Source organism: Lissotriton helveticus, chromosome 1_2, assembly GCF_964261635.1.
Source record: "Lissotriton helveticus chromosome 1_2, aLisHel1.1, whole genome shotgun sequence".
Lineage (NCBI taxonomy): Eukaryota > Metazoa > Chordata > Amphibia > Caudata > Salamandridae > Lissotriton > Lissotriton helveticus.
The window spans coordinates 456686025-456713544 of NC_136058.1; the positions used below are offsets into that span (position 1 = coordinate 456686025).

At 41.2% G+C, this 27520-nt stretch overlaps 1 protein-coding gene across 5 annotated transcripts in view; it reads left to right on the forward strand.

The window, feature by feature from the left end:
• The window catches only part of LOC144807723 (uncharacterized), a 1505442-nt gene that overhangs the window by 1190645 nt on the left and 287277 nt on the right, over positions 1-27520 (forward strand). The window lies entirely within an intron of this gene.

Below are 27520 nucleotides of genomic sequence, written 5' to 3' on the forward strand. Positions count from 1 at the left end.
TCATAAGTTCAGAGTTAGGATTCTCGTAACTAGGTGCATATAAATTATTTAAATTGCTTACTTGCTGCCTTTCTTGGCTGTGGTTATCAATTATTCTTCTATTTCATATTCTAATTCAAAGTGCAGACCCTTTATAGAGCCTTTTTTGTAACTACCACCCCGGCTGAAGGCAGTGAGTAATTTGCCTGCCTGCTGCCTTTTGGGCTGTGTTTTGGTACATAAAACAATAATAAGAATATTGCTGACATCCGATTTACTCACCTGTTTTCAGGAGAGACCTCAGTGCATATATCAAACAGCATTATCAATGTGCTCAGTTTAAACAACAGTTTACACGCTCTCCAGAAGTGATCCAAGTAAGAAGTATTCATTTGGGACAGCAAGCACGGTGCGACATGTAAAAAACCTCTATCCTCGCAATTATGCGAGAGCTTGCTCTTAAAGGCTACGAGACAATCCTCCACTTGCTGTTCCCAGCACTTCAAGAACACCACCCACAGAGGAAAGCAGTCCACATCCGGATATTCCACCAGATTTTGCTGACTTAGTCATGCATTGCAAATTTTGCAATGAGGTTCTCTGCTGTGGGAGGCAGTCAATTGACTTAATTATCATTATTTATTATTCTTCCATTTCATATTCTAATTCAAATTCCAGGCCCTTTATAGAGCCTTTTTTAGTAACTACTACCCCGTCTGAAGGCAGTGGGTAATTTGCACACTTGCGACCTTTCTTATTTTTCATCTTATTCATCTTCCACACATTATCCACACATACACACCTACCTGCTGCCTTTCTTGGTTGTGGTTATCAGTTATTCTAATATTTCATATTCTAATTCAAACTGCAGGCCCTTTATAGAGCTTTTTTTTTGTAACTACTCCCCCGGCTGAAGGCAGTGGGTAATTTGCGTACATGCTGCCTTTTCTTGGCTGGGGTTATCAATTATTCTTCTATTTCATATTCTAATTCAAACTGCAGGCCCTTTTAGAGCATTTTTTTGTAACTACTACCCCGGCTAAAGGCAGTGGGTAATTTGCGCACTTGCTGCCATTCTTGGCTGGGGTTATTAATTATTCTTCTATTTCATATTCTAATTCAAAGTACAGGCCCTTCATAGAGCCTTTTTTTGTAACTACTACCCCGGCTGAAGGCAGTGAGTAATTTGCGCACTTGCTCCCTTTCTTATTTTTCACCTTCTTCATCTTCCACACAATCCACACATGATTCACACATACACACACCTACCTGCTGCCTTTCTTGGCTGTGCTTATCAATTATTCCAATATTTCATATTCTAATTCAAAGTGCAGTCCCTTTATTGAGCCTTTTTTTGTAACTTCTACCCCGGCTGAATACGGTGGGTAATTTGCGCACTTGCTGCCTTTCTTGGCTGGGGTTATCAATTCTTCTTCTATGTCACATTCTAATTCAAAGTGCAGGCCCTTTATAGAGCCTTTTTTTGTAACTACTACTCCGACTGAAGGCAGTGGGTAATTTGTGCACTTGCTGCCTTTCTTGGCTGTGGTCATCAATTATTTTTCTATTTCATATTCTAATTCAAAGTGCAGGCCCTTTATAGAGCCTTAGTGGTAACTACTACCCTGGCTGAAGGCAGTGGGTAATTTGCGCAGTTGCTCCCTTTCTTGTTTTTCACCTTATTCATCTTCCACACAATCCACACATGATCCAGTGAATCAGTGAGTAATTTGCGCACTTGCTGCCTTTCTTGGCTGGGGTTAACAATTATTTTTCTATTTCATTTTCTAATTGAAAGCGCTGGCCCTTTATAGAGCCTTATTGGTAACTACTACCCCGGCTGAAGGCAGATAGTAATTTGCGCACTTGCTCCCTTTCTTACTTTTCACCTTATTCATCTTCCACACAATCCACACATGATCCACACATACACACACCTACCTGCTGCCTTTCATGGCTGTGATTGACGACTAATTTTCACATTCTAATGACAGGCTTCAGAAAGGGGCCGGTATTGTTATTTTTCAACCCAACCACCCAGTGTCGGGAGTATGTACTTTCTGCACTTGCTTGCTTCCTTAGATGTGGTAGCCGTTTCTCAGGCTCCCACTGCGGAATCTGACTCTTAGTCTGTATAATGGCATTGAAAACCAAATACCCTCTTCCCTGCCAAGCGAGTGGGTAGTTTGCACATGTGCTGCCTTTGTGATTTTTCATCTTCTTCAGCATCCACTCACTGAAACACACCTACTTACTGCCTTTCTTGGCTACGGTTGCCGAGTAATTTTGAAATTCTAATGACAGACCTCGGAAAAGGGCAGATATTGTTATTTTTCAACCCTACCACCCAGTGTCGGGAGTGTGTACTTTGTGCACTTCCTTGCTTCCTTAGATGAGGTAGTCGTTTCTCAGGCTCCCACTGCGAAATCCGACTCCTAATCTGTGTAATGAAGTGGAAATCCAAAGATCCACTTCCCTGACAAGGTACTAGGTAGTTTGCACATCTGCTACCTTTCTTATTTTTCACCTTATTCATCTTCCACACAATCCACACATCTTCCACACATACACAAACCTACCTGCTGCCTTTCTTGGCTTCGGTTGCCCAGTAATTTTCAAACTCTAATGACAGGCCCCGGAAAGGGGCCAGTATTGTTATTTTTCAACCCTACCACCCAGTGTCGGGAGTGTGTACTTTGTGCACTAGCTTGCTTCCTTGAATGTGGTAGCCGTTTCTCAAGACTCTCACTGCGGAATCCGACTCCCACTCTGTGTAATGGACTGGAAATCCACACATCCACTTCCCTGACAAGGCAGTGGGTAGTTTGCGCGTCTGCTGCCTTTGTTATTTTACACCTTATTCATCATCCACACCGTCCACATATCATGCACACATACACACACCTACCTGCTGCCTTTCTTGGCTGCAGTTGCTGAGTAATTTTCAAATTCTAATGACAGGCCCCGAAAAGGGGACGGTGTTGTTATTTTTTAACCCTACCACCCAGTGTCGGAAATATGTACTTTCTGCACTTGCTTGCTTCCTTAGATGTGGTAGCCCTTTCTTAGGCTCCCACTGGGGAATCCGACTCTCAGTCTGTAAAATGGCATGGAAAACCAAACACCCGCTTCCCTGACAAGGCAGTGGGTAGTTTCCGCGTCTGCTGCCTTTTTTGATTTGTCATCTTATTCAGCATCCACTCACTGAAGCACACCTACCTGCTGCCTTTGTTGGCTGGGGTTATCAATTCTTCTTCTATTTCATATTGTAATTCAAAATAATACCGAAGACACATTGGAAATGACGAACAGTTTCATTAAAAAAACCTAAACCTACCTCTAACAGGCAGCGAGACTGAAGTACTGGACATCAGTACTGCAGATATCAGCTGTAATTTCGAAGATGAAAGCTTTTATGATAATTTTATAGGTGCACTTGATGAGGTCAAATTTTTGGAAGATATAAATTCTGAAATTATTAACTAGCAATATAAAGGCAGTGGGTAATTTGCCTACCTGCTGCCTTTCTTGGTTGTGGTTATCAATTATTCTTCTATTTCATATTCTAGTTCAAAGTGCAGGTCTTTTTAGAGCCTTTTTTGGTAACTACTACCCCTGCTGAAGGCAGTGGGTAATTTGCACACTTGCTGCATTTTTCTTTTTTTTCACCTTCTTCAGCATCCACACAATACACACACATACACACACCTACCTGCTGCCTTTCTTGGCTGTGCTTATCAAATATTCTTATTTTTCATATTCTAATTCAAAGTGCAGGCCCTTAATAGAGACTTTTTGTAACTACCAGCCCGGCTGAAGGCAGTGGGTAATTTGCGCACTGGCTGCCTTTCTTATTTTTCATCCTATTCAGCATCCACACAATCCACACACAACATCAAGATGGGAGGAGGGCAGGAAGTTGATGGGGAGGCTCCCTCTCTGGACTCGAACCCTAATTGCCCGTTACCCGGGGTCACCATGATAGTCACAGAAAGTAGCATCGAAAGTTGATAGTGGAGACATCTGAACGTTTTGTCGTCTTCAGAGGGACATGCAATCGTCCAGAGGTTATGTAGAGTACATAGTTTGGACGTTTGGAAGTATTTTGCATGATTTCTTTCTCTGTATGTGCTTAAATGAAACTATTACAAACATTTTTACATTTTAACACAGACACACACCCCCACTCACCTACATTAAAAAAGTTCTTATGTTATTAAAAAAGGCAGCACGGTTATGCGGGCCTTATGTTGGTGATGACCAGGATATCTTCCATCTTTTAAAAACAGTAAAGGATACTTTCTTTCTTGTTCTTCATCCAAGTTCTCAACTTACTAAAATCTATGTATAGCACACATCTGTACCATAAAATGTAAACTCTCCATACTAAAATTCTAATTTCTATAATGTTTTTTTCCCAATTTTGAAACTTTTAACCAACACTATAATAGTTCATGATTCACTGAGTGCCAACATTCAGACCTATCAAGACTTTTTACTAAATTTGAGATAATCTTTCCCTAGAAAACTTTCCGTTATCTCCTTAAGACTTCTTATTTATCTTTAAAACATTAATGAATGCTAAATACTTCACATAACCATTCGTATGTCTCTAAAGGATTTTCCTACAGCAATTGAAGCGTCCCAACTGACCAATAGCACATAGTTGTAGAATGTAACCAAAAGCAACAAGACAGCTGTTTTTGCATACTGGTAATGATACTTCCAATATGGTTTTAATAAACGTTAACTTGTGGAAGATACATGGCTTTATGTTAATAGCTTAGTTCTTTAGAATACTTATCTTCAGAATAGTTGTAAATAGGAAAGAGGACTTTTAGGGATGACACTTATGAATGCCTACCGAAGGCGTCCCTAGTGCCCGTCAGAAGCATATTGCTATTCGCTTTTGATTTTGTCATATTGCATCTGATAGCTTGTCTGATGTGTTCTGACGGTCAACTGTGGCTGCAGTTACAATACATAATCGTTCAGGTCTATAGATCGATAAGTGAAACAACATTTAAAACAAGCAATCTTGTAATGGTTTTATTTACTCACTGACACATATAAACCTATCAATCACTCATATGGCAGGCCTTAACAATTTTCTGATTTTTTGTTTGAATATCTTTTATTAAGTTTTCAGTGCATGATCACAATACAATGCAAAATATTGAGGAAATATAATAAGCCATCCTTTCAGTTTACAGTAGTAGATATAAACATCAATAATGTTGTACAGGACATTGTTTTCATGCCGCAACCATTAATTTGGAAAGGGTAAAAGAAAGAAGAAATAAAACAAAAGTTCCACATAATACTTCGTATATGAGAGTTTTTCCCATCTCCATAGAGCAGTGGGTCCTCGACGGGATGGAAGAAAGTGTTGAGGAACTGAGCTAGTGGTATATTTCCCAAAACATGCGCCCGTCAGGTGTAGCAGTTGTATGTCCAGTGGAGTGTTAAGGAGTAAGCTGTCATCTGGATCGGCCATAAGTGTGGCTCATAACATATGAGTGTGTCATTCCAGCCCTTCTCTAATCATGATTCATGTCTAGGAGACTTGTCATCTAGGGTAACCCCTTAAGGTTAGGTGTATGTATTGCGACTCCCTGGTCAAGACACGCCCGTTGGAAGGATTTCAAAGTGTCATCCCAGAGTTGCAATATTGGGAAATCTCTCAGTCCCGCCGTTTCCTCCCTGTGAAGGGTGGCACTTTCCGCAACCGCCCAGGTATTGAAGGAGGTGCGCCAATGCCTGACGTGTGGTGGGTCCCTGTTTTTCCAATGTTTGGTGAGAAGTCTCTTGGCTGTGATGAGTCCCAGATCCCAGAATCTAGCAGGGACTCTGTTATGTTTTGTTCTTTTATATAATCCAAGCAAGCATGCCTCCCATGTGTGCGGTAGTTCTACACCAACCCCTTTTGTCAGCTGCGTTGTTACGGTGTGCCAATATGTCAGTATCCTGGGGCAGGTCCAGAGCATATGAAGGATATTCGCATCTGCCTGAGAGCATCGTGGGCACGTGGATGTATTGATTGCGAAATATTGGTTAATTTTGTCTGGTGACAAATATGCTCGGTGTAATATGTAAAATTGGATAGTCTTGAAGCGTGAGTTTCTCAGGATATTGGCGGGCCCCTCCAGCTTAACATTTTTCTGATGCTGATGACATGATAACAGTTAGGCTGAGGTACATTAACAGATGATTACAAAGTCTATAAGGGAACCCCATTGAGAACGAGTGGGATGGGTGGGATGGGTGACATGCTGTTTCTATGACTAACAAAAGAGTATAATCCCAGGCACAATTTCATCAAAAAAAGGAGAAAGCCTTACCACGTGACTAAATAGACTTCTTCAAAGATAAACAACTGGCAAACATCCCAATATAACATGAGTTGACAGGACTGTAGAAACCATGTGAAAATACAGCACTACATGCCAAGAAGAAATGCTTACTGTGTAAGTGACATTTGCCATTTGCAATATCTAAGATCTGTCAGTAGTAAAGAAACATGTTCTCAATTAAGTGAAATGAGTTATTCTGATACATTGAAAATATTTTCACAACTTGTTTACTGTTGTATCACTGTTTGCAGTCCTCACATTCAATATTTTGAGCTATACTGCAACTATTTTTACAACTTCTTTACTGTAATATCGACGTTTAAGGTGCTCACATAAAATGTTTTGGGATATATTGAAACTGTTAAAAATATCTTTACTGTAATATCAGTGTTGGAGGTGCTCACTTACATTGTAACTATTTTAAAACCGTCTTTACTATAAGATCACTGTTTTAGGTGCTGACGGAAAATAATTGATACATTAAAAATATTTCTACAACTTTGTTACTATAATATCGGCGTACATGGTGCTTTCAATGGAATGTATTTAATATTTATTTTGGCAATGAAAGAACTAATTTTGACCTTAAGTGTAAATTATTTTGAAAATATGCAATAAATAAATACAGTGTCAATATGCATTCTGTCAAGTGCTTTATTTAAGATATACAGGAATATGGTCCCTATGATTGTCATGACACACAAAGCGAAACAACAATGAACAGTGCAACCCAAGCGCATTACAGCTTCCTACTTTTTCTCTGGAAAGTGTTGGTAAGGTCTTTCCAAGAGAATTTGAATATTTAAATGTGGAAAGTAGGAGAAGAAAAACAGAGATTGGAGGTTTCAGCTCAGTATGCAAGAATGGATGAAAACTGTGGTTCACGGTCTACATGTACAATGGCCAATGGAGACGTTTTGAGGGCGGGTACACTCAAGGTGCAATATCTGGTAGCGTTACCACCACACAGAGTGGGCAAGGGCAGTTGAAATGATGCATTGTATGTGCTTGGACTATGATGAGAATACACTGGAGAAAGACCACGTTCAAGTGAAAAGATTTAATGGATAAGGCCTACCAAAGGCGGTGGCAAAAAGGGGCAGGAGGGTCCATGAGTGGTGAAGGCGTAAACTACATGCGTACAGATGTTCAGCTTTGTTCAGGACACTGGATCAAGCACTGAAGACCCAAGGTCAGATATAAAACAAGAAACACAAAAGAAAGCTGCACAAAAGAAGATACACAAAACAAGGCTGCACAAATCGAACGGCGGATCTTGTACACAAACTGGCAAGTTAGAAAAAGACAACTAGGCTAAGAACACTGGAACGAACGGACACTACACTGTGGAACTGATTGCGATAAAAGGTCGAAAGATACTGTAAAAAAAGCAGAGTTCAAATAAAGCAAAGAAATAAAAATATACTTGATGACAAAGACACTGGGGGTAACACTCATTTGTCAAACAGAGAAAGGATTGTGCAGAAATTATATGTTACAATGTTTAAGGAACTGCAAAGGGGGTACACAAACACCATCACCCTAGTCCACACACACTGCCAACCTAGAATAGGCCTGTATAAGCTCCCTTCTGACTCAAGTATCTGCTATCCATCGCCACCAGCGGAACCAACTCAACACAGACTGCCAACCTAGAATAGGTCTGTATAAACTTCCTTTACACTTAGGGAGTACACAAAACCACGGGGAGCAGAAATACTATCTGCTCCCCATCACCGCCAGCCGAACCCTAGTCAACACACACTGTCAACCTAGAATAGGCCTGTATAAGCTCCCTTTAGACTTAGGGGATACACAAAACCACGGGAACAGAAATAATATCTGCAGAAATATTACCTACTCCCCAACACCGCCAGCCGAACCCTTCTCAACATAGACTGCCAACCTAGAATAGACCTGTATAAGCTCCCGTCTGACATAGCCTGTATTATCTCCTCTCTGACGAAATAGGTACACAGACAAAGACAAGACAGGAAAAAGCTACAACACCTGTATTTTAAAATCATTTTATATCATATGATATATATATATAAATTTGCATAAAAATCTATTTATTAACACAGATATATATTTACATTTATAAATAAGCCAGCATTGCTTTTCATCAGGGACAAAAGCTTACATGCTGCTCCCCCTGAGGAAAAGCAATCTGCTTTCCTATTTGGAAGAGAGAGCAGATTAACTTGCTCTCTCTTCCAAATAGGAAAGCAGTTTGCTATGGTAGGGCGGGAGCGGTGAGGTTCCCGCCCTATCATAGCAAACTACAGAGTCCTGGGGTAGGCACCCCAGGACACTGCAGGAGCCGGCCCTGGGGGGTGGCCATCCCCAGGGCCACCACAAGGCTCCAGGAAGGAGGCCACGTGGTCCCCCTCCCAATATTTAAAAGCCCCGGGGGTGGTGGTCTCCGGGGCTGGGGAGTCCTTCACGGACCCCCCTATTTTCAATAATAGATTTCTGGGGAGGTGGCGATTGCCGGGATTAAGCCCCCCCACAGGTTTAAAAAAAAAAAAAACAAGCCCCAAGGAGTGGCAGTCCCCGGGGCTGCGAAGGGGCCGTGCGCCCCACCCACATACATGTTGTTTAAGCCCCAGGGGGTATTGGTCCCTGGGGCTGAGGGGTCCCTTTAGGCCTCCCATTATAAACAGGACATTGTCCCCTTTATTTAGCCCCCCCAGGGGCTAGTTAACAATAAAGCGGGCTTCAATTTGTTAAAAAATGTTCACGTGGTATGCGCACCCTACGAGTATCCCGTGATTTAAAAAATAATAATAATAATTGGCACTTGGGGGTCAGGGTGCTTCTACCCTGCTCCCTTTGTGCTTTTTGCGCACTTGTTTTTCAATTTACTTGTGCCTCGGTTCAACCAAGGCACAAGATGGCTGCCAACACTTTCTGGTTTGGAGTGTTGACTGACAGTTTTCAGCCAATTAGCATGCAGCTTGTGCTCATAATGGTACGCGTAAAAGCTTCCGATAGTACGCGTATGGTACAACTTCGGATATATATCTATGATTATACTTTTGATTTTCTTAGGGACTACTGAAATGATTTACACCATTTAACAAAAAGCACAATCTACGGACCAAACTCTACTTTTTTTGGTGTAATTCCGTTCAGAAGTTCGGGCTGTAGCCGTGTCTAATGGTCCCTATGGAAAATTGCATGGGGAAAACACGTTTTGGGACCCCCTTTTTTCTCGGCCCCCGCTTCATGAATCAAACTTTCAGGGGAAGGAGCGGAACTGAGCAGGCCATCTTCTTGGAGAATTTGACGAAGATTCGTCAATCGGCGGCAAAGTTATTCCAAATAGAATGTAGTGGATTTCTTATGGAAACTAGGTCTTAACTATAACTACCTACTGGGGACCGGAAATCGTGATAAAAAACTCAGGCAAAGGTGGTAATTTAGTCATCTGGCCCAGGAAAGAATACATCAATGAAGCAAACAGGCAATTGAATGATGTCAATTGTTATGAAAAATCTACACACAAAGAATATGCTAAGGCAATATAGACTCAACATAACTGTTATCCAAATGGCAGAGGGAAGGTTTAATTTCAACAGAGGAATTTAAAATTATGCACAATGAATTCCCTGTCCTTCCTGTGCTATATTTGATTCCTAAAGTTCACAAAGGTATAATTCCAACACCAGGAAGACCAATTATTTCGGCCATTAACAGTGTCAGTGAACAGGTTGGCCAATATATTGATTTCTTTCTGCAAGATGCTGTAAAAAATCTACCCAGCTATGTAAAAGAAACTAGTGATTTTTTAGAGAAAATTAAAGATCTAGAATGGAATGAGGATATGTTATTAATAACTTTAGATGTAGAGTCTTTATATACGAGCATAGATCATGTAAAAGGGCTGTCAGCTGTTGCACACTTTCTGGGAAAAAGATCTTTTGAATATCATGAACACAATAAGGTCATTATCAGTCTCATTGAATGGTGTCTCTACAACAACTTCTTTCTTTTCGGAAAGGAGTTGTTTAAACAACTCAGAGGTGTGGCGATGGGAACAGGTCCTAAACACAGAACACATGGTATGGGTCAACGAAAAGATAGTAAGCTATCTTAGATACATCTATGACATTTTTATTCTATGGCAAGGAGATGAGCAGGAAGCTTTACTTTTTGTTGAAGATATAAATCGTAATTCCCTCATTCTCAATTTCACATCTCATATTAATAAATGTGATATAGAATTTTTAGATGTGAAAATTTACATTAAGAATGCCAGAATAGAGACTACCCTGTTTAGAAAACCTACTGCTGGAAATACCACGCTACACGCTACCAGTTTGCATCACAAGCACACCATAGCTAGTATCCCTTATGGGGTGATTTTTAGATTGACGAAAATAAGCAGTTCTACCATTGATTTTGAAATATGTTTGAAAGATATGATATTAAGATTAAAGGTGCGCGGCTATTCGGACACTATTCTTAATCAAGCAATAGCTTACGGCCAATTTATGGCATAGAGAAAGCTTATTTCTTCCAAGCTTAATGGTACCGAAATTTCTGATATAAATCCAGAAATCAATGATAACAAAGAGATTGGAGAATGTCCTCAGTTAATCACTACATTTAGCAATGAGGAAAGTAAAATCAGGAATATTATAAAGAAAAACTGGCCAATAGTGCTAACTGATGAAGTCTTATGCTCTAAATTACCCAGAACTCCTATGATTACATTTAGAAGAGCTAAAAGTATTGGATCGGTTCTTGACAAAGCACTATGTGGCTTCAACCAGCAAAAGAGTTTCGTAAATGCTCAGTGTGCCGAGCGTTGAAAATTTGGAACCAATAAAACTCATTATCAGATACCTTTCAATTCCCAGGAAATAGCTATTCCCGGCAGCTTCAACTATAAGACAGAATTTGCTGTTTATGTCCTGACATGCACCTGTTTCCTAAACTACATCTGTAGCACAAAGTTACAGGTGCATGTCAGGATTCTACAGCATCTCAGACTTATTTTACATAGCAATCCAGCCTACCCAGTGGAACGTTATTTCAAAAGAATCCATAACAATGACGTAGCATGTTTGGTTTGAAATATTATGTGGTAGGTGCAATTCCTAAATCCCGTAGAGGAGGAAATCGAGAACAACAGTTGAGGCAGCTTGAAACCTCCATGTTTTAGAATTTGACAGTAAGTGCCTAACGGGTTGAACAATACAGAAGATATGTATAATTTCTTGTAAATCAATACTAGAAATTAGTTAAAATGCTGTTCCCCTATTAACTTATTATTCGCGTCCTATATAGGCATTGCATATACATATACAATATTTTGTTTTGAAGCTATAAGTTAATTCTGACTATACTTTATTCTCATGAATTGATTCCCTATCATGAAGGTTTATAATTATTAACTTGAATGACCGCTGGTATACACGAAAAGGAGAAAAAAACTAAGAATTTTTTTTTTTTACATCTCCAAATTTTGCACTTATAACTGTTATGATGAATTTTATAAATGTTATTTATATGATTTTAACAATGGGATCCAGCAATGGTTAATTTTTTTGTTAACAATATTTACACATCAAATTTGTATCATACGGTTTGCACTTTATATAATGTTTGCACCATTTTCGCACAGTTTTGCACAAAATCATTAATGCTGCTAAATTATAAATAGATCATTGCACTTCAGTGTAATAATACCTACCATCTGGTACTGTCTATTTGATTAGTAAGAGAACTTTATGCCATCAATAACCTATGTAGACAAGGTTAGTTGCCTCCATTTTGTGGGATTTATCCTTAATTATTAACTCTATTTCTTATATTTATACAGAAAGTATATGTTTGATATGTGAGGCACATTGCATTTGATCTGCTATTTTTACAAAAAAACTTGTTTCTACAACTATTTTTTTGTTAATAAGTAGTTTTATTGTTTTTTATACATTTATGTATTTTAAACTCTTTATGGCACTAGTTTTCTAGATGAAGAAAGTTTTAGTATGAAATAAGACAGTATTTCTTCAATGTCTACGGCAACATGACCGGCAATGTGATGTTTGGGGGCGTGCACTTCTTTACATTTAAAAATGCTAATTGGTTTATGTAACCCATATGTGAACAAGTGCCAGCGGGCCCCAAACTCGTCATCGATGATTTTACCTGAATAAAATAACATAATTTGCCGGATCCTGTGGTCCTTCACCTACTTCACCTGTCCGTGTGGATTAGAGGTTGTTTGGAGTTTGTTCCTGCATATATTTATATATATATTACCTACTGGTGGTCGCCAATAGGTAATTATAGTTAGGACCTACTTTCCATCAGGAAATCCACAACATTCTATTTGGAATAACTTTGGCGCTAGCTAGAACCGAGTCACAAGAAAACAGTAAAACAAAGTTGAGAAATAAGGGAGGAAGGGGGTAGGCTAGAAACATTCTGACCCTCTAGGCTTACTCAGGGGGTCGTACATGGATGTTTAGGCTCTATTTCATATTTTTTATTTTTAAAGAAAAATCGCGGCGTACGCGTATGGAAATACGTACAATTACTAGCAGGAGCTGCATGCTGATTGGCTGTGAATATTCCAACCCAGGAAGTATTGGCAGCCATGTTGTTTGTCAGGAGAGAAGAGTCAGAAGAAAACAGTAAAACAACGTGGAGAAATAAGGAAACGGGGCAGGGTAGAAACATTCTGAGCCTATAGTCTTAGTCAGGGGGTGGTATATGGATCTTTAGGCTCAATTTTTTTTTTAAATAAAAAAATGGTGGGGTACTCGTGCAGTACTTTTACGTGGTGGAAAAGGTGAAAAAAAAGTAGAAGTCAATTTTATTCATTAGGTCCATAGGGGGGCAAATTACGGGGGCAATATTTCTGCATAATGGGGGCTTGTAAGGTGCCCCGAGCACTGGGGAACAGCACTCCTCTGGTTTTAATTTTGAAGTATGCGGGGGGGGGGGTTACGGCCGTACTCCCCGCAGTCTCGGTGAGCGGCAACCTTCGGGTCTTTTTAACCCCTTGCATGCTGATGACGGCCCCCAGCTGTCATGCACTACAGTGCTCGTGCGCTGATGATGGCTGGGGGCCGTCATGACCACACCCACGCTTGGAATGTCCAGCACAGGAGCAGACTCGCAGCAGCATGCAAGGGGTTACAAAAAATATGTTTTGAGCTCTCTCTCTCTCTCTCCCCGTACACGTTGCGGGGAATGCCACATTTCTGGGGCAGTGTTATGTAAAATGACCTTCCAGCTCCGGGACCGGGTACCTGCATTGTCTGGAGTTTTTTATTAATGTTGGGAGGGTGGGCTTGATAATACGTCCTTGTAAATTCCCATAGAAGCCTATGTTCTGGTGTTAACATGGGCTTCTATGGGAAATAACAAGGCCGTATTATCAAGCTCATTATCGCCGTTTTATCTGCAGTTTCCTGCCAATAAAACAGCGATAATTTTAACACCGGTCCTTGATAATATGCACGTAAGTTTACGGATAAAAAAAGCCATAATATCAACAAAAGGCGATACATTATCGTCGCTTTTATCGGCAGGAAACTGCTGATAAAGCGGCGATAATGGGCTTGATAATATGCCCTTGTGAATAACCATAGGATCCCAGGTTAACACCAGAACCTGGGCTGCTATGGGAAGTTACAAGGGCCTATTATGAAGTGCATTATTGCCGCTTTATTGGCAGTTTACTGTCGATATAAGCGGCGATAATGTATCATTTCTATGATAGTATGTAAAGCTTTTCTTTTTTTTTGGTGTAGCAGTTGTACTCTCTTCACATGCTCAGTGTTGTCCCGAAGCCCTTGTTTTCTTTTTCTTCAAGTTCAACAAGCAAACCTTTCTTTATATCAGTTAATAAATATGTCGCTTTCTTTTCCCGGTTCATGTGTGTCATCCGCTGCTGTACTTTTGTACAGTATTTTTAGTCATAATATTTATAATATTATATATTTATTTGAAAGGTAGTGCCGAGGTGCCAAACGTTGATTACGTACTCCGTCCACCGTCATTTTAGTAGTTTTTTTATATTTGTTAGTTAGAACTCAGTGGTTTTCAATCCTAGTCTTGAATATCTTACTATAGTATTTCAACATTATTTTTATTGTGGGCCGTCATACCCCTCCCCCACAAAATAAAAGAAGTATGTACTTTTTTAAAATTAACTTTTAATAAATAATACATTTAAACGAAACTCAATTATAACTATATTAGAACTGGAAAAATAACTTAAACAATGTTATAAACAAATTGTGAAATGGATTCCAAAAGGTGTCCGATTGGTAATCTGCAAAAGAAAAAAGAAAATTAGAGTTTAGAATTATGTACATGTGAGTAAATGAGCTGAAGCATTATGGGGCATATTATCAAGAACTGCGATAAAATTATCACAGTTTCAGCGGCAGGAAACTGGTGTTAACCTGCGCTACTAGGGGAATTCACAAGGGCATATTATCAAGCCCATTCTCGCCGCTTTAGCGGCAGTTTCCGTTTATACCATGCCCCTATAAGTTTTGGTAACTCTACAGTTTTACGAGTGCAGTGTGACTCGTACATTCCAGTTCTCTTATAGTGCTGCGTTCAAGTGGTGTCTATATGGAAGTGCCTATTGCGTTACTGACGCCCGTTATGGCGACTTATTTCTAATGCATTCCTATGAAGGCTTTGTAGATCTAGGCCTCTGTGCTTACCGTTGTATAAACCTTGCGGGTAAACATTTCAGGCAGTTGGTGTCACAACTTATTTTGAACAATTCTTCTACACCTCTACACGTCGAAGACAGCAGTGTCTAAGTTTAATAGAGAAAGAGAAATGATGTCACAGAGAGTGAGAGAGAGGGAGAAAACAACATTAAAACTGTGTCGCAGAGTCTGGAGTTGAGATTTTTTCTTGAAAAGTTAGACGTATATTTAATAGCTCTTTGCATCACTTTACCCATGTTAAAAGTGACTCAAAAGTGGCGTAATAAGGTTGTGGATCTGTTTGTCAGACTTTTGTAAGCTGTCTGTTGTCACTGCTCGGAGGTAAATATAGATTTTACGGAGAAGCTACTGTACACTACGCACTCTGGGCCATAATATCAAGCCTGGGTGACAAAATTATAGCCACTTCATCGGCAGGAAACTGTCGCTAAAGTGGCGATAATGGGTTTGATAATATGCTCTGTGGAATTCCAATCGAAGCTCATGTTAGATGTCCTTCACATCTAACATGAGCTTCGATTGGAATTCAATAGAGTGTTATGGGGTCTATAGACTTGTTGAAATGCAGAATGCAGTATCATTGCTGTCCTCGACATTAGTTGTTCTTTTTTTCATTCTTTTGTTCCAGTTGGAATTTGTTGAAGAAAACACAAAAAAAAACCAGTTCTTTTTAGAATTACCTTCACTGGTCAAAGAAAGAACTATATTTCTATGGTAGTGTGTAAATGTTTGTCAGAATGAATGTGTAGTTCATAAATGAATGAATGAATATGCTACTAGTGTATGGAGAATGTGAAAGTGCAGAACTATAAGGAACTGCTACAGCATAAATTTATAAGGTATTTATCTATAGTATACTGTAGTATGTCCGAAGCACTTGAATGTATCATATGTACATAAATATGTTACAAGTGTATGCTTCAATTTGCGCTGCTGGTGAAAGTGCCTGGGTGAATTTGTATGTGTTAGGGGCGGATTTACAATCCCCTTGTGCCTCTTTTACACAGCCGTTGCGTCATTTTTGTGACACAGCGGTGGTGCAAAAGATGTGCCATGGTGTGTGCTATTAACAATGTTAAGCATCTGGAGGGTGTATTACATTGTAAAGCGCTATTCCAGAAGAGGCTTTCTTGTGCAGAAGGGGGTGCAGCAAGGCCTCGTAAAAGTGACTGAGTGAAATGTATAACATTTTATTCAGTGACTTTTGAGCTTATACTGCCTCAAAACCTTGCACATGCTTGAAGCAGGTGTAAGGATTGATACAGCATTGTGAGCATAGGGTCCCAAGAGAATTGCTGGAGCTGTGTTATACTTGCAATCAACGTCAAGCAATAGTTCATCCAAAAATTACTTTGCAATTTAGTTTTGTTATTATTTTATAATAAGAATATGAAATATAATCTAAAAAATGAAATTCACTGAAAAAACCATAGGTCTCACACACGTTATAGTTAGGAATAAGCATTTAAAAAACCTTGCAAATTCATGAAAAAACCATAGGTTTCACACGTTATAGTTAGCTGAACATTTCTCTCATACAAAACCTTTGAAATTCCTCCGTTAAGCTTGCGCGTCCGCAATGCACTGCTGATGACGTCATATATTACATCACTCATGACCTGGTCAGTGACATCACTCATGACATCACTGATGACAAATCAAATGACATCCCTGATGACATCACTGACAACATCATCCTTGTGGCAGGCCTCCTCTTACTGTAATATAACCTTTGATATGAAGGTAAATATGCACATTTAGGAACAGAATAAATGAGGTGGACCTAAAATTAGTGAACTAACGAATATGATGACCACAAAACATCAAGTACAACTGGGGATGATAAATATATGAAAAAATCTTTTTAATTCACTTTTTTATAAATATATTTCAGAGACAATACATATACAATCATTCAGAAAAATACATCAAAAAGATATTATTACTAAAACAGATCAATGAATATCAGGTCAAGGGAAAAGCTGGTCAAAACAAAATACATGATTATTAGATCACAATGATAAAGGGCATGGCTAGGAAACGTGTTCCTACGCGCGTTTCGGCTAAAAAGCCTTCATCAGGAAGCCATGTTTCCAAGGACAAAGAGATATGACCTAAGATGGGTGAGCTACAATCCCAGCAGGTTGAACAGTCATGGCCAGGAAGGTTGAAGATAGAGTATTGATTAAAAATGGATCTTTTTGGTGCAGCAAATTATCTGTTCACGGGGCACCAGGCAGATGAGCTGGGTTCCGTGGCTCTCAACAGGTAGAGCTGCGATGTCTCAAGGAAGAAAGCTAGTGCATAAAGTACACACAGTTGGGATTGATTAAAAAAAAGTTGTATTAACTCCTCTGCATGGGAGGCTGGATGTTTCCATCTGGCTGTCCATTTCGACCTTGAAAGCAGAGTCAACCAAATGAGTCGTATAAGAGCGCTATTGTCTCAAAAAGAGGTCGTTGTTATATCTGCTACAGAAACATTTGTCCTTCATGTAGCAAACACCCGCACAGAAGTGCATGCTTTATTAAATACAGACGTGCTCTTGAATTTTGGGGAGTTAATTTAGAGTATCTTTAATGTGTCCTTGACTATGGGGTTACCTTACTTTTTTAAAGTTAGAAGCAGTGGCCTTGTGACTTCTGTAGCAAGTATATGTGGTGTCTTGTCGGTGTTTTTTCATTCGATTTTTTTCCAGCATCTTTGGTGGATTCCCCTTAATACTCGCATTAGTTGCCGGTGTGCTTGTATTCATTTGTTTACTTAAATATGGATGCACATCCTCCTGCACACGACAATATTTCTCGGCTGTTGATGGTTCGCAACCGAATGCTTAGTTATTACGGTCGCTGCCTCTGGCTACATTGAGCGCAGCTTATGGATTATCATTTCGATTCTCCTTTTTCACATGCGTTCAACCTGTGTTCCATTGCCTGAGCTGCGATTTCGACTGGGTCCTGGATTTGTGTCTCTGCAGTACGGTGTCTCCCAACGCGGATTATGACCAGCTGTTGAGCCCCTTAATGGTTCATGACTTGCTCTGTTCTGGTGGCGGGATTATGGCCTTAGCAGCGACACATGGAATAATGGGACGTTGGAATGTTTTTGCAGTGGCGCATGACTTCTTGGCACGCAGTTACATTGAAGATGACCCGAGTTTTCCTCCGATGGTGATAGAGGCTCTGGTCGTTGAGGAACATGTATGTTCATTCTCACTATTGAATTGGATGGCTGAAATGTTTTCAGATGAGAAAAATGACTTCCTCTTGGAGGCTGTTGCTACATACTGTGCTTACACGCTGTTGGATTAAGACTCTTTGATTTTTCTACGTATTCTTTATTATTTAGCTACTGCTTTCTATCAAAGAGCGAATAACTTTTTGGGGGAAATGTGAACTAGACTCTGCTTTTTAGGCTTGCTCTGTGCGTTCCAAATTCGCCCACGTTTATATCACGTGCTTCGATCAAGGAAGGGTGCCATGGGGCTGAGTCTAGCAGTCACACCCTGTTAAGTTAGCATGGGTTTATTAGAAGCTTACACACTATTTTTGTTTTCCTGCTCTGCTTTGCACACGACATGTACTTGTGATATTGTTTAGAGAACGCTAAGTATTTTGGTTTATATGAGAATAATTGGGTATGCTAGATTTGTAAACTGCCTCGCTAGTTTTGTGTGTATAGTGAGAGCATGGAACATCAAGGTTATCTTGAATACTGTGTCTTTTTTTCAGAATGGTCATTGCATGTTCGAGCCATAACACATATGCAGCTGTCGCCACCTCTGATACTTGTGCGTTTCATAAAGCATTGTGGAGGCAAAGTTACACACAGTTGGAGAACATTCGTATCTTGACAGTTTGTGGAGCACTGAATGTGATGCACTACTGCTGACTATCAGAGGTGTGGGTCTGCCCATATAATCCTATGAGACTTTGTGTAGTTATAAACTAATCTGTTAGGTAGGGAGGGTGAAATGAAGGTATATTTTAAATTTGTTTACCTTAAACATTATAGGATGCTTTTTCCGTTTGAATTTGATAGAATAGTAACAATGCTTACAACCTTGTTTCTGATAATATGTTTGGTTGTATTATCTAAGGTACTGTGCATGAGATTATGGTGTTAGAAATAAACATTTCAAAGTTGCATTTGTCTTTATTTACATCTTGTTTTGGACTAGTGTAAGACTATAATGAAAGAGTGCTCTTGTTATCCAGTTTACTTCATGTAATTTAAGTCACATATTCTGGGTTGACTAGTTATTGGTGTTTTTGCTCTAGGGTGAAGAACCTATGAGTGAGTGATTGCTAGTTTGGTAGGGGGTTTGTGTAGTAAGGTGGGCTTTGGTACACCATAATTCACTGAGGTCCTAAGTCTTTATGCATAGTTCTGTGTATGAGCAGATTTCCTGGAACAGTAGTTACAACAAAAAGGCTTGCACTTTAAATATGAATATAAAATAGAAGAATAGTTGATAATCACAGCTAAGGAATGCAGTAATTATATGTGTGTATGTGTGGAAAATAAGAAAGGCTGGAGGGACGCTAACTACCTACTGCATTGTCAGTGAAGTGGATCTTTGAATTTGCAGGTCATTACACAGATAGGGTGTTGGATTCTGCAGTGGGAGCAAGAGAAACTAGTACTACATCTATGGAAGAAAGCTAGTGCATAAAGTACACACAGTTGGGCAGATTTACAAGGTCGTGGGAAAAATGATGCAAAAGTGGCGCAAGGGGCTTGTAAACCTGCCACAGTGTGTGGTAGAAAAGACGCAAGAAAGGACGGAAGTGTGCTAATTATCCACCGCTATTCATGGGTAGTAGTTACCAAGAAGGCTGAATAAAGGGCCTGCACTTTGAATTTGAATTAAAGAAGAATAATTGATAAGCTCAGTGAAGAATGGTAGCAAGTAGGTGTGTGTATTTGTGGTTGTTGTGTTGATTAGAGAGGTTGCAGAAATGCAAACTTCCCATTTCTTTGTAAAGGAAGTGGCTGTTTAGTTTTCCAGTTCATATATATATTCACTGAAAAAACCGTAGGTTTCAGCCATGTTATAGTTAGGAATTAGCATTTAAAAAACCTTGCAAATTCACTGAAAAAACCATTGGTTTGACACATGTTATAGTTAGGAATTAGCATTTAAAAAACCTTAGAAATTTACTGAAAAAAACATAGGTTTCAGGCATGTTATAGTTAGGAATTAGCATTTAAAAAACCTTAGAAATTCACTGAAAAAACCATAGGTTTCAGCCACGTTATAGTTAGGAATTAGCATTTAAAAAACCTTAGAGACGTTGTTGGAGGGCAAGATGGCCGCTGATTGACTGCAGAGGACAGTCGCACTCAGCTCACTCTCCTCCCAAGGTCTAAACTGACCATAAGAATGCTGGCATGATTGGGGCGATTGAGCTCTCCTACTTTTTACAGAATCTGGCCCCCTCACGCTGGACACATAGAATTGTGAAACTCTTGACTTACTGACTTCTGCGCCCCCTCTCTGACGGGATCCGGCATCTACAGGACGGTGTGGTGATGGCGCCAAAAGGAATCAAGCAGCAGCAGAAGGAGATGCATCCCACAAAGCGACCTCCGCCAGCAAGCGGCGGCAAGGATAGCAAGGAGGCACCAGTACCGGCTTCGCGAACCGCAGCACAACTCAGGAAAAATGTGGGAAAGCAAACAGATATATCCCGTGGTAATGGCGTTGGAACCGAGACCCGAGGGGCAAGGGATTCCGTGAAAAACATCGCTAGCGGTGGCTCCGGAGCGAGATCAGCGGGAGCAGGCATCAAGGACCAGCAACTTCGTCAATCTACGCTAAAGGAGGCATTCCCAGTTAAAGCCACGGAGAACCCAGTATCGACAGGCAGCACGGCTGAGAACGAGGCAGGTCAAACCGACGATCCCGGGAATACTGTTGCTGAGCAACAACGGAGGCAGAGGCAAAGTCAGAACATGCCACATGTCGAGGATGCTGCTCTTACTGCTACACCAGATGAAGCTGCGGGGAAAAGGCAAGAGGACGACATGGCCAGACCCGCGAGGAGCCCACAACTGCAGCACACAAGTAAGGGGGCAGACTCTATAACTAACGTTAACAATACTGAAACCCCTGAAAACCTTGAAATCAGTTATAAAGTGGCTATTGGTACAATCACTGGGGCGGCAGGCTTCTCTGGGGGAAATAATTTCGGGAATGCCAGCGCAAGCATTGAGGCAAGCAGTGAGGGGGCAGGAGAAGGAATGTCCCAACCCCCGGTAAAGGGGGGTCCCAGATACACCGGAGGCTGAATGCTTTTATTCAGTGAACGAAGAGTCGGACTCTTATCTCTCTAGCGAGGCGGGAGATGATAGTTTGTCCACAACCACGGACTCGGGCTCAGAGGTTGAAACAAAATCATCTGTCCAGAAAGCTCCTCCAGCGCATAAAAACTTTCAAAAAGCTAGAAAGAAGACTAAATCTAAAATGAATTCCCCACATAGCCCAACAGCGCAAGGTTCGGACTCAAAGCTTTGTTGGGACTACTCGGCAACCTCCCTGTTATATCAAGAGGATGCAGCTGAAAGCCCCCAGATTGAGGGAGGGGGTATTGAGAATACTCCTCAGACCACCTCACTAGACTTATTATACACAACTCTGAAGCAGATGCAGTCTGAGGCTAGATCTGAAAGTCGCAGAGCTAAAGTGGCGGCAAAAAAGATCCAGAGCTCCATGCAGAAAATGAATAAATTATATGGGGAAATGGCAGACAGAGTTTCTCATGTGGAGGAGCTCGACAGGCAGATTGGAAGAGGATGTTAGTCTCTGGCAGGAGTTTAAAGAAGCGCAGGAGAAAATATCGGAGGACATGCAATGGAAAATGGAAGATTTCGAGAATCGCCAGCGACGTAATAACATAAGACTTTTGGGGGTTGCAGAAGGACTTGAGGGGCAGGATGCTAGGGCATACGTGGTTAGGATGCTTAAGGGTGCTTTTCCTGAGGTCACAACATGGAACTGGGAAAATGAAGTGCAAAGGGCACATCGCTTTCCTCTAGTGCAGAGGAAAACCTATGGGGCCTCACAAGATCCAAAGCCTAGAGCACTCCTGGTATATGTTGGTAATTTTCTCGCCAGGCAGGAGATAATGGATAAAGCAAGGCCAGAGGCAAGGCGCACATTTGAAGGGGTATCTTTCTTCGCATGCCCCGACTTCTGCCATGCTACTGTGGAGAGAAGGTGGAGGCTCAGACAGCTGATCACGCCATCCCAAAATTGCAGACATGTAGCACACCTGCTATATGCAGCAAAATTAAAATTTATTGTAAAAGGCCATGCAAGGATGTTTGCCTCCGAAATTAAGGCCCAGGAATATATTAATGAGCTCAGAAAGCAAAAGGGCGGCTAAAAAGGAGAAGCTTCAGATGCCCTAAAGCTAGGATTAGGTTTGGGTGGTCTAGAATTACACATGGGTGTTACATGGGAGGAGGGTGGGTGGTGATTACTTCACTCAAAAGTTGCCACACATAGGTCATGCTTGACCTATTTGCCCGTAGAGAGGGGGGGGCTGGGAGGGGAGGGAGGGGGTGAAGGGAGGGACGGGAAAGGGGAGCACTTTCAGATTGCACAGCTTGTACAGTACACACACTATAGTATGGTTGCCTTTCTTTGTTGTTACTCGGTTTGTATATTTAATGAGTCATTTTATTTGAAGGCAAGACATTTGTTGTATTCTAATGACATACAGAATCGCATTGATTAATATCTGTGGGCTTAATGATGGGAATAAGAGACTTAGAGTTGCTGCACTGCTTAAAACTCTGCGTTTGGACCTAATCTGTCTACAGGAAACACACATAGAGGGGGTGAAGGGGTATCTTTTGGAGCAGTTGGGGTGTAATCTATTGTCAAACACTAAACAGGGGACAAGAACTAGAGGTGTAGCGGTGTTGGGTAGGTGCAGGGATGTGGTCGTTATTAGGAAGAAAGAGGATCAATGGGGTAGATGGATACTGATGGAAATAAAGTACAAGGGGGAGAAACTCACGCTGGCTACATTATATGGTTCAACGGAGGATGACCCCGATATTTTCCAATATCTAGACACAGAGCTGGCACAATGGCCCGAGCCAATTGTTTGCTGCGGCGACTTTAACATTCATGACCTTCTAGCTCATTTACAAAACCAGGGGGACATTATTTGGGGAGGAAGAAGAAAACATATAGAGCACTTGCAGACATGGTACAGCATAATTCCTTAGTAGATCCACGGACTAGGCTACATCCGTATATGGATGGCAGCACATTCTTCTCCGCCCCCCACAAAGTCATGGTCAGACTGGATTATTTTGTGGTATCGAGCCCTTTGGTTTTGGGCTCCCAGATTGAAAAACACCCCCGGGTTGTGTCAGACCATAGCCCATTGGTTCTAACGATTAAAATAGGTCAAGCTCAAAGAAGGGATACGCATTGAACTTTTGAAAGAGCTTTGTTAAAAGATGAGGAATATCGTAAGAGTATCGAGGTGTGGATTAAGAACTGCTGGGACGTAAATAGGGGCACAGCATCTCAGGGGATGGTCTGGGATGCCTTCAAGGCTGGGATCAGGGGAGAGACACTGAGCTGGCATTATATAAACAGAAGAAGGAGAAAGCTAAGGTAGAAGAACTGTGCAAATGTCTTCTCAGAGTGGAAGAAGAGCTATCTCTAGGTATCCAGCAGCAACTTCCAGTGGAGCAACATCTGCTAAAAATTATTGCGCTTAGGGCAGAAGCCTCAGAATGTATTGCCAAGAAAGCCGCGGAGAATTATCTCACTAAAAAGGAAAATGCATACGAGCTAAGCGAGAGAGTTGGCCATATATTAGCCATACGTACTAGGCAAAGACTAGCTACATCCGACATCAAGGAGATTATTGATTGGCAGGGTAATTCCATCTCTGAACCAGATATGGTGAGAGAAGTGTTTAGGAAATTCTACACGGATCTATATACTCCGGATATGGAAAGGGGAGCGGAGGATATAGCAAGGTACCTCAGAGCTATTCAACCTCCGAACTTGCCCGAGGAAGAGAATATGGCTCTAGATTCACCAATCCAGCTAGAGGAACTCACCTCAGCTTTGAACAGCCTCCCCTCCGGCAAAGCCGCTGGCCCGGACCAGATCCTGGTAGAATTTTACAAAGTTTTTCAAGGAGTTTTGGGTTCCGATATGTTTAACACCATGGTTCAGGCTCAGCAGGGGGAATCGATCCGGAATTCATGGGGTGGGGCGGACATTATTGTAATTTTAAAGAAAGGGAAATCCCCGCTAGCTCCAGGTTCATACAGGCCAATCACATTAATGAATGCCGATGCAAAAACCTTCTCCAAAATATTAGCAAAAAGGCTAGCTAGGATCATTGAGAGTTTGGTCAGCCCATCACAGCATGGTTTTATATCTGGCAAAGGCTCCACCCAGCACATCAGGCAGGTAGTCACAATGTTTGATGCAGCAGGAATCCCGGGAGACTCTTTGGCAGCACTGTTTCTAGACGCAGAGAAGGCGTTCGACCGGGTCTCCTGGGATTATCTCTGGGCAACAATGAGGTGGTGTGGTTTAGGAGAAGGATACATAAAAGCTATCCAGACCCTGTATAAAGAACCAACTGCTAGGATCAGGGTTAATAGGGGGTACTCGACGGCAGTTAAGGTCTTCAGGGGGACGGCAAGGATGCCCCTCCTTGCCCCTATTGTTCGCACTATACCTGGACCCTCTGCTGCGAAGCCTAGAAACTAATCCCGATATTCCACCACTAAGGACAAATGGTAGGGAGGTAAAAACACTGGCTTACGTGGACGACGTGGCTATTTTAACATCTAAACCAACCTTAGCTATTAGGGAGGTGGAGGATGAAGCTCAATTGTTCGGGCAGGTCTCAGGCTACAGATTAAACAAAAATAAAACCCAGATAGTGAAAAATAGGTACACATGCTGTAATGATCTACGAGTCGTCAGTTCTGCAGTCTACTTGGGGGGGAGATCTCGGCCGAGGTGGATAAGGTGGTGGAGAATAATATGATTCCTCTAATGAAAACTGTAAGGGTAGACTTAGAAAGAATGAATAATCTACATCTGTCCCTTGTGGGCTGTACTAATGTCATCAAGGTGCTGGTTCTCCCAAAATGTCTTTATTTTTTTAGAGCTATTCCTTACTATTTTGAAGCAAGGTGGTTTAATCCACTGGAGGCAATCCTTAACAGATTCATTTGGGCTCATGGCAAGACACGAAGGGCGTAAAAGTTTATCCCTTCCTAGAGAGCGAGGTGGTCTGGGTGCCCCTGATTTTAGGCTATATTATTGGGCAGCGGCTCTACAATACACGTGGGGGTTGATTGGGGGTGGGGGTTTTGATCAAAGGGTTACTAGCAGCTCCACGGAGGTCTATGCAGCGTTTCTGGGGTCGAGGTGGAAAACTGTTTTTTGAATTGCATCGATTTTGTATATCATAAGAGGACGAGATTCAAGACAGTTAGCGCCGCTATTAAAATTTGGAATACCTTTTTGAAAAAGCTGGACTGGGGAGATATAATAGATATACGAAACTATATAGGAATATATCCTTCCCAGAAGCAGTCTTTGCGGACTCAACTATGGTCGGATGGGCTGATAAAGGGATAGTACAGATTGGGGATATCATGGACGATACTGGGGTGGGACAGTTTGCAGAACTAATTAAGAAATATGATATTGACAGTAGGAGTTTTTTTAAATACTTGCAGGTCAGGAGCTTTCAGAATACTAAACAGGGAGGGCCTGCTGGGTTTGGTAGTAATGAAATTATGGATAAAATAAGGAAAGGTGATGACTGTTCGATTCGTAGTTTCTATGCATGTTTAGCCGCAGGTAAATCTGAGGATGTAGGCAAATATAGTGACAAATGGGCTGAGAAATTGAGTATTGAACCACAGTGGTTCCAGGAGTCACTAGATCTCGGATGTACAATTCTCTGCTCGGCTCCCTTGCAGGCACAGCACTACAAAACTCTTTACTCGCTAGACTTTACCCCAGCTAGGATAGCAAAATGGGGGGGGGGTACCGCGGGGATTTCTTGCCCTCTGTGTAATTTTCCAGAAGCAGATATTGTGCATATTTTTGCTACCTGTCCCCAATTGCATACTCTTCTTAGAGATATAGAACTCTCCCAGTATGCACGGGCCTTCCTCGAGGTGAGAGACTCCGATAAGGCCCATAAAATACTATGGATGAAGGAGGTAAAAGCAATATACAAGGCTATGGGATTATCTCCATTGTGGGATGACCCAGTAGGGAATATTTTTCCACCTAGAAAAACATTTCGAGACCTGTACTGGAACATGCTGGAGGCAAAGAGATTTGGCCGCTGTATTGAACCATCTTTTACGGCTGATTTCCTAGAACTTAAGCATTCTCCGGCCTTTGAGGCTTACTGGGACTGGATTACCATCCCAGGGGACAGGAAGAAATATCATCAGATTAGGGTGGGGACATTACCACTAAATGCTCTCACTGCAAAATGGCGAGGTTCGGCCTGTCCCTTTTGTCCCGATCAGCGGGAAGTCATTGGGCACGTTCTCTTTGCCTGTCCAGAATATAAGGTACCTAGGAGATCTTGGTTAAAACCTATTTGTGTCCAGTTAGGTCTCAAAACGGGTTGTGAGGCTGTCAGGATTTTACGAACTGACAATTCCCAAGCCGTAGTTATAGCCATAGCTAAATTCCTCCACTGGATGTGGATAATTCGGGCCCGTAAAATGAGCCTACAGTAATTTCGGCCTATGACACCTGAGACTGTAAAATGTTCTTAGTGATTAATGTACCTAGTGATGAATTTTAAAATATTTTCTTAAAGAATGAAATGAATTATATATCCATGTTCCTGTTTTTCTTCTTTTTAACATAACTTATTTAATGATTGTAATCTATGGGTTTTATGTTTGGCGGTAGGCCAATAATTGTTAATTGAGAGTTGAAGTGACGAACTGTGGATTTTACTAGCTGTCAATGAAGGGTAATTTAAAAATGTTAAATTGCAATTTTTTTTATTTTTTTTTTATGAAAATGGCCAAGGCTGTAACTGTCTTTTATGATTGAAAGAAATCGAAATAAAGACTTTTTGAATTGAATTGAGATCTTCTTAGATAGATCAATAGGTATCCAAATAACACTTACACCAAACTGGATACTACTAGGGGTTAGCCCAGAGACCGATATCTCCCAGCGGGAATTTATGTTCATAGCCATGGCAGTCTACAGATTAGGTATAGCCAGGGCTTGGTTGGATAAAAAAACCCCGGTACTACAAACATGGCTGTCTAACCTTTTGGCTGCCTATAACTTGGAAAAAGCAATCTATTCGCGGAAAGGCAGGAGAGGGAGACAACTTGGTTTGAGAATATGGGATCCGATTACTCGATGGAAGGAAGGTCTAGAGATCTGCCGTTGATTGTTGAATGTTGATTGTTGTATGTACT